This window comes from Prinia subflava, chromosome 3 (genome assembly GCF_021018805.1).
Source record: "Prinia subflava isolate CZ2003 ecotype Zambia chromosome 3, Cam_Psub_1.2, whole genome shotgun sequence".
NCBI classification, from domain to species: Eukaryota; Metazoa; Chordata; class Aves; order Passeriformes; family Cisticolidae; genus Prinia; species Prinia subflava.
In genome coordinates, this window is record NC_086249.1 from 8,623,261 (window position 1) to 8,639,486 (window position 16,226).

A 16,226-nucleotide genomic window follows, 5' to 3' on the forward strand; every position below is an offset into this window, starting at 1 on the left:
ACTGCTACACAGCCTCGGGTTTCCCTGCAGAACAGGTCCAGGAGCAGCAGTACCAGAGGCCCCCAAATTCCCTCACCATCAATTCCTGTACCTTAACTGGCCAATTAGAACTTCAAAGGTGAGACAATTAAAAGAGTCATCTACTAGTCAAAATAATTTTCTGTATACACTGGGATAAGTCATATTGTAAGGATTATTGGGAAAGAGAAGACTTCTGGAGGCTTCTATGGGATTTCAATGGCAAGTGAATAACCCCACAGTCATTAAGGACTTCATAGAACATATTACTGTAAGAAGATAATAGCATAGAATTCTTAGTCAAGGCTGAAGCTGAACTGAAAACCAGACACACAGCAATGAGATCAGATGAAAAAAATAAAGGATAAATATTTGCTAGCAAATCTCCTACCCATATAATTATTATATCTGTGAATCTATTAGAAAAAAAAATATATCTGTTCACATATTGGTTCCTTATTCTACTTATTGTGGAAACTGGAAGGAAGAAATGATCCTCTGTTTACTCTGAGGACCATTATTATTGTCATCTTCATCACATAGTAATCATTATTATTTTTATAGCATCCATCCTCACTATAGTGCAGATGTGCAATGTAAGGTGATGAATTACAAACACAATACTCAACAAGCTTTTCTAGCAACCATGGTTTTGGGCAGGAACAGGATTTTCTGCTAATTCACATGGTTACTTGGTGTGTGCATCTCCATTCCATTCCATTTCATTAAGAAAATGTTTGTTTGAACCAACAGGGAAGAATGTGGAGCTTGCAGCCTTGCAAGGCACAGGATCTGTGGTAGCAGCAAAAGCAGACTGTGAGGGCTCACTGCTATTTCCAGCAAACACAAGGCCTGAGTCACGGGAGGGGTATCCATCCACAGCTCCCACTGAATTCATCTGGAGTGTTAGGGACTGGACAGCTCTAAAAAGTGAAACCCATAACTACCAGCAGCATTGCAGGGTCAGTGATTGCTCTTGAAAGGTGACTGAGTAAAGTGCAGGCTGTGCAGAAGGCCCAGTGTTACTGCCTGAGATATTACCCTCCTAAAGGGACTCTTCCCAGTGAGTTAAAAGGAAATGTGCTGACAAATTCCACTTATCATGAGAATGGAGCATTACGGAAACCAGGAGAGCTTAAAAACAACAACAGAACCAAAGCAGAGTAAACAGATCAGAACCTTAGTAGCCCGGCAATACACAGGTCTCTGTTAAGGCAACACAGGTTTATTTTGTTAAAAAACGCTGTACACTGCAGTACAAGCAGTTTCCACTGAGGTGTGCTAGCTCTCCAAAGATCGTGCCTGCTCCCACACCCTTCCCCTGGGCAGCCCAGTGCTGTTCTCTCCCCAGCCATGCCCACTGCTGTGTCTCAGCTTGCTAACCCTTTCACACCACCATTTTACACACTGCGTGCTTCCAGGCAAGAACAGCAACATGCCAGAGACAAAATTTGCTAAAGCAAGGGATGATTTCTTTATTTTTAAACAAGACAGTGCAATTAGCTTCTGTCTGAAACTAGCTGTCTTTGTGAGGGACTGACAGGGATATTAGCTTTGAATTCATCAAAATGATTATGTATGTTATTCTGGGAGAATTCTGGGCAGCCTTAGCAGTGTGCAAGAGGGGTTTTCATGCTGTTTTGACATTTGTCTGCTTCCAGGAGCCGTTCTGTGATGTTGTACCATCATTATTGCTACCAGCATAAATGTAAGCTCCTTCTGCTTTTACATCGGACTGATTTCTCCGTATTTAGACCCATTTAAACACCAAGCACACCTACTGATGTCTGAAAAAAACAGATAACACAGTAGGGCATTTTTAAATAAGCCACATAACCAGGCAAGTAGCAGAGATCTAAAGGTTTAACAAAGGTGAGTCTGGGGAAGAGGGGAGGGGATTTTACTTTGTCAGCTTCTTGTTATTTGCAGATGCTCGAAACCCGATTACCTGTGATTTTATGAACAGTTCATTCCAGTTGAAGAGAATAATGACATAATAATTTTCAGCCTACAGGTAATCACTTTAAATGGCCATGAGGTGAATGCTGTGGTAGCTTTCCCTCCCAGCATATAGCTTATGAGCTCTAGTGTTGCTAACATGTAATATACATTTTTCAGTCCATCATCAACAAGATACGTGTTTCCCTGAGAGCCTGCCACATCTTTAAAAGTGGCTTCAATATGAAATACAAAAAAAGGAGAGAAAAAGGGTTTATTAATGGAGCTGGAAGTAATTGAACTTTGTATTAACACAAAGTTTGTCTCAAAGAATCGCCCTGCACCATCTCAAAGCATTACTCAGACATGCAGGGAGGATTCATCTCACCTGGTGTCACATATCAGCACAGATATCTGGAATCCCCTGTGTACTGAATGGAAAGAAACCAGCACACTTCCACTGATCCTCCACAGGTACCTGCTTAGAAGGAGAGGAAGTCTCTTGCTCCCTCTTGACTATCAAAGGAAGCCTAGAGGACCTGCTCACACGTAGGCATCTGGCATTTTGTGAAACAAGGGCCTTTCAGACCATGCTTCCCTAAACACAGAAAAATCAAATGCAAAGGATGGCAGCTGGATCATTCCCTTCCATTTAGTCAAGCAGAAGCTGCAAAACAGGCTCAGCTGGTCTCAAGAGACCCTCAAGAAGCCTAGAAAGGGTTCTGGAAATTTACGCTTTTCCCTTCCTCTACTGTATTGCAGCACAAGAGCTCAGTTTAGGAAATAAAGGCAGGGTGGTCCAAGCACCCTTTCAAGTAATCAGTCACTGCCCATGGTTGTGGGGTGCTGCATTCTGGAGCTTGTGTTGAGAAGCTTCTCAGATCATATCAACCCTGGCAGTCTAAAAATCTCTAAGAAGCACAGTTGTCTGAGGACAACTGAAAAAAAAAACCAAAAACAAACTCTTCCTCACTAAATGGCAAATCAACAGCTCCCTAGGATATAGTCTTAGATACACATTACTCTAGCGGGAAATAAGCCTCCAATTAATTTTGCCAGTTTAGGGAACTTCATTCAGAGGACTGCTCAGGTATGACAGAGCTAGTGCATGTCAGGAGCACATGGGAAAAATGCCATCTGGAAGGCAGGAGATCCAAAAAGATCACTTTCATATGACAATTTTGATTTGTAGGGTGAGATGCCAAAACAAGCAGATTCAGACACTTGTGCATTTGCATTGCATTTTGATGATTCCACGACAGAGCTTGTCAATAATTTCTTTTTCTTTTGGCTGAGGTCTGCTGGTGCTTTAACTGAGATCTGTTCAGTAAGAACCTCCAGCTTTCTAGCCTCAAAGCTGGAAACTGAAGTGGCACACTCTAGGTGCCCTCCAAGGGAGTTTGGAAATGACAAATCTCCTAAGAGACACAAAGAGGACTTGGATCTTGGATCTTTTAAACCTCCCTGCCTTCAAATAGACCCCAATAAAAACTGTGAAGGAGGCATTCATTGGATGGGCAGTGAGTCAAACAGGGGCATCTCAAACCAGAGGACAAGCAGAAGAATGAGGTTTTGACAAAGGGTTACACAGTTATTAGATGAAATTATAATGTTACAGTAAATATGAGAAAAGCCTGAAGAGGAGAAATTGTGGCCTCTTGAAGTAATTTTAGAGGGAAAATAGCCACAGCTGGGTTCATAATTTTTCATAGATTTATATGCAGCAATATATTCAGTGTTTCAAAACAACAGTGGTCTTGCAGTACATCCTATGGGACATCATTTCCCAGCTACTGCTTCAAAAAACCAGGAGGTTGGGCCACTCTGTTTCAATGTAGGAGCAGAATGGTTTGCTCAAAGGGCTTTGGCTACCAGAAAGGCAAAGCTACTGAGGATGGAAAACACCAAGTTACCAGACTTGTCCAGTTCCACCCAGACAAGTGAAGAAATGCCTGTGCTGGGAGCTGCACTGGGTGTGTGAGCACACATTTACCCGTGCTAATCCAGTTCTAGCAGGCTCTTGGCTTACCAGCAAGGTCAGGCTTTAGGCACAGTGAAGTAGAACAATTTCTAGGGTAACAGGCTCCAGGAGTGGCAGAATGACCAGTCTTTGTTGCCACAGACCTGCTGCTAAGCTGAAGTAGCAGCAGCCATAATGTGGGATGACAACACTCCCTCCTATGAGCAGGAGTGATTTCACAAACTCTCTCATCTCAAAAAGTATTAAATGGGCAGAAAATCTGGCTCTCCAGGGCTCTCCTCAGCATGTGGCTTCATCACTCACTTTTCCTTCATTCCTTTTCCTTCAGTAAAACAACCCTACCCCAGCCTACCTTGAGCTCCCCATATGCAAAATTCCTTCAGCATTTACTGTGCTCCGAGGAAGTTAGGTTCATCCTTTGCAAAAGCAGCCAGAGAATCTTACTGAATTTTTTGAAAGCAATGAGGTGGGTGGAGGCAGGGTGGAAATAGAAATAGTTTTAAAAGGGGGTAAAATCTGCTGATATAATGAGAGGGGGAATTGAAATTCTGGCCACTCACCATTCACTCACACCTTGAACAACCAAGTACTTGACTCAATTTTCTGTTCTTTTTGCAAAGATTGGCACTAAAGGGATTCTCAATTATCAAACAAATATGAGCACCAAAATACCACTTCTGCACTTGTAAAAGAGGCTCCAGTAAGTCTACCTATATGTGCTTGGAGTCTTTCAGAACAGCCAATAGAGTTAAAAATTCAATGAAATCTAAAATATGGCTTTTTTATTGTTTGTTTCTTCATGCCATATAATAAATGCCTAAAATACTTTTTAAAGACAGTGTTCAAGATTGCCTGTAACCAAAACTTTGGCTGAATCTCTTTATGGAGACAGCAGGAAACCACAAACTTTCAATCCACACTGAATGTTCCCAAAGATGGAGCATTCAGGCCGATGATTTTGATACAGATCCATGTGTAACCATAAGGTCAATGTTAGATTTTGGTGTGTGTGGTTTTTTTCATTATATTTTTGTGAGTGATAGATAACGCAAATAACATTTGCCATATACTGAATTCATTTTATTGCATCTCAGTCACTGCTGGTTATTACCAGATGTCCTTTTTTTTTTTTTTTTTTGTTTGATGTTAAGAAAATTGGGCTCTTCTATCCATTTCTGGGTATGAGTGCATAAGAAAAAAAAACCCTAAACATATTTACCTGTTTTCAGAGGAATTATAGACAAAGGGTTACTTTTGCCAATGAACTACAAATTCTTTTTTACCTTCCACTTTCTCCATTCACCTTCCCCATTTTTAAACTACTCTCACTTCCAACAACAAAGAAAATCAGCTGGAGAATTGATTTCTAGAGATACAGGTATATGTTCTTCATGTTAACATGTAAATCTGGTTTTCTGTTGCCAGGCCAGATTCCAGTCAGAGAAGATTTTTTACATCACCCAAATTTTTGTTCTTTTGCATTATTCACGTTCTCATTTTGCAGACCAGTGTGCATTCCTACAGTTATGCTCAGTAGCATTCGAAAAGCCAAGGGGAATTTGAGATTATTGCTTCACATCACTAATAACCTCAGCAGGCTAAGTGGTCACAGACCAGATTTTCTCAGGTCTAGTGTCTTTATTTTAACAGAATTTACTACAGTATCAGAACTTAGAGGTGAGGATAATTGGAAATGTCATTGTTATGAGACAACCAAGTAAAAACAGATTCATAAATAGAAGAAAGTTCTTAATATCCATCAGTGATGATCTTGTGCCTAGAACAAGAAAGGAGTTGTGTCTATCCCTAATGCTAAAGTCACTGTAGATTTTCCTAGCTTTTACATGAGCAAGGGTCTGATTGGTGAGAAGTTACAAATCAGAAGAATGGCTGAGATGAATACAACTGCTCGTCTGAAGCTATGGGGAAAACCAGAACATTAAAATATGGCTCTGATTCAAGCCTGTTTCTTGTTGCACCCTGTGCTGAATAACAAAGAGACCTTGGGATGGGAAACTGAAATGAATGCATTGAATGTATGCAGAAATGAATCATTTCCTCTAATTATAGAAGACCTCATCTTAAATCTGAGTGTTAATGGTATTTTTAAGGGATTTGACCATTTATATGGATGTCTGATCCTGCACGATGCTGAATTCCATTACAACACCTTGGTTTTCATAGGAGTGCAGGAAAAGGCATCACCTTTATGGAATTGAAGCCTGAAGGCACAGGGAGCCTATTTTTAAATCTTGTAGTCTGTAGAAATTTGTCTATAACATCCAGTCTGAACAACATGAGAGAAGCTGAAGTCTGGCTGACCTACATTGGAAGGAGCAGTTCCAAAAGATTGCTCTCTGGACAGAGAAATATGCAAAAGTTGAACCATTCCCAGAGAAAAAAGAATGATGAGTGTATGATAAAGACACCTGAACACATTATTCATTTTAAAAAGGTACAGAACCAGAGGAAAGGCATTTAATATCAAAAGAGGACAAAGAAAATTCAACAGAGCCTCAGTAAAACAAGACACAGTTGGCTAAGGAGGAGCATCAAGCAAGACCACAGAGGTTTTTGGTTTCCTGAGGAGAATCTCTTGGGTCTTTTACCTTTTCACAAATTTGAGCTAGGTAATAGTAGTGCTGCCTTCAAAGAGGAGGGGGATGAACGCTTATTAAAAGTGAGTTCTATTAGAACCATCTCAGACAATTAGGAATCTCTTTTTAAAAGGAAGTTTCTTCTCAAGAAAAACCTCTTTCTTCATGCTAAATCGGAACAACAGTGTTATTCAGAGTACTAAATTTCCTCCTAGGAATATTTCAAGAGAATAACAGTGATACACATCCTGTAAAACATCAATTGCACATATGGATGTGTTTGAGGAAGCCTTGACTTTATATCTTTGACATAGCAAAATAAAGATGAGTAGGAGTGCTATAGTTTCTTTTAAAACTGTAATATATCGTGACTTGTAAAAAAGGGACAACTATAAGACTGCACAAAAATACCTATTTCTTGTACCCCTAGAAAGTCAAATGCATATGCCTTATCCAGAATCTGATTGAGATCTCTTATAAATGAGCATTTTTATATATGTAAATCATCTGACTATTTCTTATTATACCCCGAGGTTGAATTTAATTGCTTTGGAAGACATTTGAGGGCATGGTTTGCATTATTACCCTTTCTCTCTTTTTCTGTCCCTCTTCCAAGACAAAAAACCAAAACATTACTTGAGATTTTTGGTTGTTTATACATAACATGTAAACCACTGCACAACTGAAGACAGTGACTCCTCAGGCTTGCCATTTAGACCTTCTGGTTTGTATTTGTGTCCAGTTGATATTTGTGAGAAATTCTTACAGACACAGGATGAGTCAATGAGCAGGGAAACTTTTTGTTTCATTTCACGGTCAGCTTTCCAGAGAGTTAAAATGTGCAGAAATGTGAGGCCATGGCAATTTAAGAGCAGAGAGTGGAAGAAGACCCCTTAGGGCCCAAAGTCAGCCAAAGGCGCCCAGAGAAATGAAAAACAACCAGAAAACTCTGAACCCAGAAGACACAAGAATGATGGAATCATAGTGTTGGTTGGAAGGGACCTGTAGAGGTCGTTTAGTCCCAATCCCTGCTACAAGCAGGACTATTGCCAGCACTAGATCAGGTCAACTATGGTTTTGTCTGGCTCTGAGGATGGAAATTTCACGGGGCCCCAGTGTGACCTGTTCCATGGCAGCACAACCTTTCCAGCAAGGAGGATTTTCCTAATGCCTATTTTGAACCTTTCAAGTTGGAATTCTTATTTTTCTGCTTCTTGTTTTATATTCTGCCACAACCAAAAAGAATTTGTCTTTTTAATTTTTGCAATGGCCTTGAAAGGTGTCAGTGACTGCCATCAGCCACTGACTGCTAAGGCTTCTCTTTTGCCACCCTGAACAAGTGTGGTTCTGTCACCCACCATGTCAGGTGTTCCCTTGATAGCAAAGCTACCTCACAAACCCTGGATCATTGTCTCCACTGGCAGGTGAAGAAGATACACAGCCAAATAAGAGTCTTCCAGAAATACTGATATTTTGAAATGTTTGGAAACCAAAATTGCCGAGGACCTGAACAGAGCAGTCAAGGTCTAACTTCAGACAACCCTGTAGACTAACAACAGGTATTGAGCTTAGACAGTCAGCTACTAAAACACCATTAGACCAGGAAGGGAAAATCACATATATATTTGGACTATGTACTGATTATGAAATTCCCATGTGCAATACATAAAGGAATGCATCTTTTCCTTTTTTCTTGCAATACTGACATGCTTTCACATGTAAAATGCTATGAAAAATATTTTCCCACAACTTTTCACCACTGTCAAAAGATTCTTATGAGGTTTTTTTCAGATAATTCTACTTTGCATACTTGTTTTGGTTATTAGGAAATGTTTAGACTCATGTCTAGGTGATTTCAGTTGGAGGGGACCTAAAATGATTATCTTGTCCAACTCCCTGACAGATTCAGGGTTTACCAAAAGTTCAAGCATCTTATCAAGGACAATGTACAAATGCCTCTTAAACACTAACAAACTTGGGGCATCGAACTCTCTAGAAACCTGTTACAGGGTTTGACCACCCTCTCAAAAACAAAAGTTTCCTAATGTACAGTCTAAGGCTTATCAGGTGTATCTTTGAACTATTCCTATACCTGGTTCCTTTGGAGAAGAGCTGAGCCCTTCGCTCTCCACTTCTTCTCCCCAGAAAACAATTAAGTTGTCCCCTTTTATCGAAACTACACAAGCCTAAAGTCCTTAGCTGCCCTTCATGGGACATCCTGTACAGCCCTTTCACCAGCTTTCTTGTCCTCTGGATGTATTTCAGAGTCATGACATCCCAGATTGGAAAGCACCTTAAAGATCATTTGGTACAACCTTTTTTGGCAAAAGCCAAGATGGTGCAGTCCCCTGTCCAGTCAAATGCTAAAATTCTCTTATGTGGGGGAATCCATCCTGGGGAGACTCTTTCAATGGCTCATTTCTCTGATTGTGAAAAAATTTCCTCTTTTGTCCAATCAGAATCTCTTCAAGAGTAACTTGTACCATTACCCCAAATAGTTTCCATGTGATCCTCGTAAAAAGGGAATCTCCCTCTCCTCTGTAGCCACCCTTTGAATACAGGAACATGATGATAAGGTCTCCCCTGAGCCTTCTTTTCTCAAGGCTGAACAAAACCAGTTCTCTCATCTTTCCCTCATATTGCAGGAAAGGACTTTACATTCTTGTTGAATTGTGGAGCCCAGAACTGAACACATCATGAGGTGAGGCTGCACCAACACCGAATACAGGGGGATAATCCCTCTTTTGACCAGCTGGTTTGATGCCCCCTGGAATGGGGTTTGCTCTGCTAACTCAGACTGAGGCTGCTGAGCAGCATCCCCAGACTTCTTTCTGCAGGGCTGCCCTCCCTGGGAGACATTCCTCTCCCAATTCACACTGTCTGTTATTCCTTGATTCTAGGTGTGTAATCCAGTATTTTGACTTGTTAAATTTCATCCCATTAATCACAGCCCAATGATCCAATTTATCAAAATCTCTCTGCAAGGCATCTTGTCCCTAAGAGAGCCAACAGCACCTCCTGTCTCTGCTTGAACAGCAAACCTGCTAATGGTGCATTCAAATCCTGCACCAAGATCATTGACAAAGACATTGAGCAGAACTGGTCCTGAGATTGAACCCTGTGGGAATGAGGTGTATCCTGATTCAGTACCACCCTGTTCACAGCACTGCTATTCAGGCAGTTCCTCACCCAGCCCCTCACCCCACAGCTGGGCAACCTATCCAAAAGGGTGCTGTGAGGGAGAGTATCAAAACTCTGACTAAAATCCAGAAAAGCTCTGTTGACTGTCTTCTCTTCATCCACTAGGCAGATGACCTTATCATGGATGGGTATCAAATTAGGTAAAATAGGGCTTTCCCTTTGAGAACCCATGTTGACTGTCTGATGATTGCATTATTCTTTAAATGATTTACTTTTAAAGAATATATCTTCCTATTTGGCTGTTATAATAATAATTATTATCTGTAACAGAGACAATCCTATGTCATGTAGCAGATTTCTCATTGTGTTAGATACTATACAAAGAGAGAATAAAAGGCTGATGGTGGTCGGGAACTGGTTTCTTGTGTCAAATGGTGTGGTTTCAAATCCCCACTAGGAAATCTGACATAAGACAGAAACCAAATAAATTTCCTGGAGAGCTACAAGACTTGAAAGAATAAGCATTTCCTAGATATTTGCTTTCCGTGACAAAAATATGATTGCTGTGAATATTCTTGGAAAAGGAAAAAAAAAAAGGGCCACGAATTTTAAATACATTTAAGGAAATGCACATGAATGCTTTTTTCCCCAGTTCTGTCCATCTGACTTTATTCACATCTACAGTATATTCTATTGCTTGTGCAGAGCTGCATGCAGAATGGGTACAGTTCCATTGAATTTGGTGGAGTTACACCAGGCATTAAAGCAGTCCACCCACTGACTTTACATTTTGAAATCAAATCTGTTCAATTGTAACAGGCACCACATTATGCCTTTGCTAAATTCAGAATCATTCTGCCACCCGAGGGCTGCCCCTTTTTTTAACGCACCTTGCTCCTTTCTTCACTTTTTATTACCACACTGCTCCCTCAACACAATTGCATCTGCATTTTATTAGGATTACTGCTACTGTTTAAGAAACACCGTATCTCAGTGCATCCTGCTGTGTTTTAATATTTCCTGGTTTATTCCACTTGTATTTCCTTTAATAAATAAGTGTATATTTTTGTATGCAACAAAATCAAACTGCTTTAGGGAATAAATTGATAAATTGGCATCTAGAACACTGCTAAGCATCCTAGCTCTGTGCCAGGCTCAGAGGAAAAATCAGGAGTGCCAGTTACATTGGCTGAAGAGTCTGGCTGAAGACTATAGCCAGCCAGGAAGAGATTGTCTGTCTGCTGGAAATGATTACTGTCATTATTTAGACTTGAAGTGGTGCTTGCTCTTCCTCTTCAAACAAGGCAAGGTACAAGAAACTGCCCCAAAAAATCATATAATACATCTTGAAGCAGGCAAGCCATCAGAGAGAGACAGTGATTTCTAAGGGGAGCAAAGGGAGGGTGGAGGAGGGAAATAAATTGCTTTGAGTAAGGAAAAAACCTGCCAGAGCTCCTTTTGCAAAATACATGTGCACATACATGTATGTCTATGTATAAATATAAGCAGAATTATATTTTAAAGACTCATGGGTGCAGATGTTGCCCACGGGTTTAGACTAAGCCACATCAGGGAGGGACTGCTACTGCTGCCAGGCGAGTGCTATTGCCAATTCAACACGAAAATATTGTCTAGTAAATATATGAAACCCACCCACACATCCCATGCCTTCCTGTCCCAAACCTGGAGCTTTGGAGGCAGAAAGAGAAGCTCCAGGGATCTCCTAGAGGACAGCTGCTAAGATGCTGGAGTGAACTTTGCCATGAGGGTCCTGTAGAATCTGTGGGTTTGCTCAGACTGTGTCCAAAGCAATGCTTGCAGTTTTGCAATGTCAAGGCTAGAAAATCTGTCCTTGAGAGCATTTTCTGAGCCATCTCTATTAGACAGTAGCCAACCTTCCAACCTTCCATTCTTGCTCCACCTTTTTTGTCTTTTTGTCCTGAAATCATGCACTGTGTAAATCCAGGACTGCAAATTTCTCTCTGGAACATTTTCCTTTATTTAGCTGGTAGAGTCAATACTGTGTTACATGGAGTAAAAAAACCCCAAAAAAACCCAAAAAACAAAAAACAACAACAACAACAAATAAAACCCCAAACCAAAACCAAACAATTAAAGCAGAATAACAAAGCTGAAAACAAAAACTATAACAACAAACAAAGAAGAGCCAACCAAACCAACATCCCCAACCTTCCTTTCTGCCCCTGTCTACCCAAGCTGTAACATGTTTTAGTCTGAGGAGAAGGAGGTTTGAAAAAAGTACAAGCTTGACAAATTCTCTGGAAAACCAGATTGGTTGATCTTCTAATTCTTTATGCATTTCAGACATTAAAAAAATCCCCAACATATTCAACCTATGTACCTCCTGGCCAGAGAGGATCCAAAGTGTAAAGGAAAAGCAGAGAAATGAGGATGTGCAAACAGAGTAGGAGAAGACTTGGATAACTGCCCTATAATGAAAACTGATATCACTGTAAGCCAATGTAATAATTCAACTCAGCTGATAGATCAGCTAACTGCTAATATATTGTGAATACAATAGACAGTCTGAGCTCTGTAAGATTAATGTTTTTCTGCATGCAAGCTGCAACTAAAAGGGCTATTTCCCCCTTTCATTAATCTAGAATAAATAATGGTTATAATATTGCCTATCTCTCGCCTTATCTGTGGCAGTTTCTTTGTGCTGAAATAGGAGGTTGTTGCAGCATGCAACACAGCTTCTTGGTGTGTTCTGTGTGTGAGACAGAGAGGCAGTCATTCATGCTGGAAAATATCTGGCAGAATTTCAAAGTTGTTTCCCTTTTTAATCAGTCTTGAGTTACAATGTGTTCCTGGAATTATAAGTACAGTTAGATATGTGTATCTGTTTTCTGTTAGTGAGTTATTTCTTTTCTTTGCTGCACAATCTTTAAGTGTTCACTGTGAGCAAGCCTATGGTGAGATTCAAATGGCAAGTAGGGTAAATTCTAATTTCTTTTTTGGAATGTGTCTATAAATCTGTAGGACAAGTAATATGTCATGATAGGTGATCACTGAAGCACCATGCAATATAAAGAGCAGGACTGACTTACCTCTTGGTACTCCTGACATGACAGGCAGGGTAAGATCAAATATAGTAATTTCTAAGACTTGCTTAAATCCATTTGACACTTATGTGAGAATAGAAGGATAAAAGAGACCTCCTTGGTCATTGAATTCTGCTCCCTGCTACAGCTGGCAACCATATCACACAATCCCCTGGACACCCCACTTCTCCAAAGCAAACTTCTTGTCCTCACCTTGCTCCCACGCCTGTGAACAGCTCAGTGAATTTAACCAGCATCGCCCAGCTCTGTGCACACACTGCCTTTTCACACATTATCAGAGGCTGGATCACAAATCCAGAGGGAAGGTGCTGCCAGGCTGAGGGGGCTGAGAGCTGCAAGGGTGTTTGCTCCCGTGAGCTTCATTTTGCTTCTGGGCATGGCTTGTGCAGAGATTGTCCTACTGCTCTCCTGGAGGAAAGCACAACGTCGTGAGAGGGGTTTGTGCAAGGCAACAAGAGGAATATCTCTGTGTGGATTAATCCAGAAAAGGGCAGAGCAGGTTTTGTGATGTTCCTCCTTGTGTCCCTGCAAAGACCTGCAAACTTGATTCAGACCTGACACTGGTGGAGAAATGAAAGAAATTGTCCCCCTGTTGTTGCTTTCTTTTGATTACTGAGGCAATCCCTAGGAGCTGATGGACTTTACTCCTTCTTCACATGTGGGGGAGAAGGGGAAATGACTTCAAACTGTGTGGGTTTAGATGAGGTATTAGGAAGAAATTCTTCCCTGTGAGGGTACGAGGCCCTGGCAAATGTTGCCCAGAGAAGCTGTGGATGTCCCATCCCTGCAAGCTCTGAGCAGCCTGGTCCAATGGAAGCTGTCCCTGCCCCTGGCAGCGAGCTCAGACTGGATGATCCTAATGTTCCTTCCAACTCAGACCATTCCACGCAGATTTGCAACCTTATTAAAACTTTTTGGCTGAAAAAACCCTGAAGGATATAATTTTTCCATTTTAAAAATAATCTCTAATAAATAACTAAGTAAACAAGCTAATAAATAAATAAATAAACCAATAAATAAATATAATTTACAAAACAAATCCTATCTTTACAGCATAAATTCCAGGTCAAATTATCCTGAATATAACCTAAATAAACATCTCATCAACATGAAAATGATAGAAATTATCCACATAAATTGGCAGCATGTAGACAATAATAGATTCCCCTTTTTCTCAAACTGAGATGAAAAAACTTTTTTCCCTTGTTTTCTTTTTCTGTGGGTTTTTTTCCCTTTAATGAAAATGTATGTTTTAGCAGTGCCTGAGTAAAAATAATGCAAAACTTAACAGTGTTTTTTTGAAAATGATCGATCTACACCTTTATTATGTTTATTTCAACCAGTTATCTCATATTTTCTGATGATTGTTAGAGGTTTTGTCCAATGCTCTTTCCCCTCTCCTCCAAAAAACTAGACCTATACTATACTCCTATATAGTATGCAGAAATTCATAATTTGATAATTTCTGCAGCCATAGTGAAAAGAACACTTGTCTTTTACAGAAAGCAATTATATTTGTAGATTTGTGGCTTTTTCATATAACCATCTTATCTTGCTGGAAGTTGACAAGCAGCTGATTGAGTAAAAAAGAAGAAGTACATTCTGTATGTTTCTTCTTTTAGTTCAGAAAACGAATACTTTTCATTCATGATGCTCCAATTTTTCTAAAAGGAAAAAGCAATAAATTTGCTAAAACAGCCAAAAGAGCTTTCAGAGAAATGAACGTAGGTAGACCTTTGATGGATAGAGGTCAACAGAAATGAGATCAGAGAGCAGATCTGATGACACACATTTTCTGTGACTTAGATAGAATATATTTATCTCAGGATAGAAATAGAAAGTGCTAAAGGAAAGGGGATGTTTAAGCCCAGCAGAAAAGGAAGGGAAAGATAAGGCCAAGGTGATCAGGTAGCAGAACAATTCTCAGGAGAGAGGAAGACATTCTTTTATGCTTTGTTTGCAAAACAAAACTGAATTCAATTGATACTATGCCACTGAAGAGTTAAATCTGTGTATAAATAATTGCAACAACTTACTGGAATGAAGGAGGAAAAAAAATCTTGGAAGTGGAAATTTAACACCTTTGGTACTCTATGGAGAAAATCAGATTGGGGCAGTAAACTGTAGTGACATCATTCATTATTGCAGTAGCAGGCAAAACAATGGTACATGGCCAATAAAATACTTTGATGTTGAGGTTTCTCCATCTGTATCTACAAATGAATTTTTTTTTATTATGTGATGAGCAAGAAAGCTCTTTCCCAGATTTGCAGCTCTGAGCACATTAAAACCTCTTTAGTTTCAAACACTAAAATACCTGTTATTCTCCTTTCATGCTGCCTCAGAAAGTGGTGTTTACTTGCAGCTGTTGAAACCAAAGAAAATGGGTTTAGCATGGGAAAGTGAATTCCCATGCTAAAAATTCTGGAGATCATTATATGCTGCTTGTAATTTCCTATATTCAAACACAAGTATTCTCTATGAAACAGACACTTTTGATTCATAGTAGGTTTTGCTCATTCTTGAGATATATAGATGTTTGACTTTTTCATTTGGAGAAAGCAAAGGGGCTCAAGAGACTTAAAGTCTGAAATTGTTTATCCCTGCTTCAAGGAAGGCTGTGAAATAGTTTGTGTCTCCTCAGTGACTACAGTACTTCTAAACAAATGTAACTTTCCAGTACTAAATTTGTATTTTGATATATTCCACTGCAAATTTGCAAACCTAATGTACTAAGGAAATCATTCTTTGACTTATCTACATGCAAGTAATATCAATATATCTCACCTAGTTGGTGCAGCTGGGTGGCCAGAAAAATAATTTTTTCTTCAGATTACATTGGTCTTTTTTCTGGAAAGTAAATGGTCTTTATAGGTTCCCCAAAGACCCATAAATACTTGAAAACACTTTTAAAATGATCATCTGGGGCTTTTGGCAACCATGTTGAGGTATCCATTTCATGAAGTGTACTCTCCCAGCACCTCACAATGGCTTGCTGATCACACATTCCCTGGCTCACTCACACACATAAAGCTACTGCTGTACACTTGATGCATTTATAACACATATGCTGAATGGATACTATTTGTTACATATGGGCAAAGGAAGCCATTTCAGTATGGAGAGGTAATGCCCACTCAAACCTTGACACTTTTGTTATTGCTGGACTCTGAAAAGCTTATTTTTCTGCACTGTAGTAGAATGAAACTGATTTATGCTATGTGTAGAATAAAATAGATTTCATACAAATAAGTACTACAACAGCTTTATAAATAACACCTTTACTGCATCAGATAAAAAAGTTTGGATTTGTTCCAAATTTGGTGACTGTATCTCATCAGGCAAAGTTAGTTGTACATGTATTTTAATAAACTTGGGAATATCTAATTTAAAAATGAATCCCTCAGTCCTGTTATCACTGGATCTGCAAATGTAAATATGAGCAGTTCAGTAATTCAGACTTCA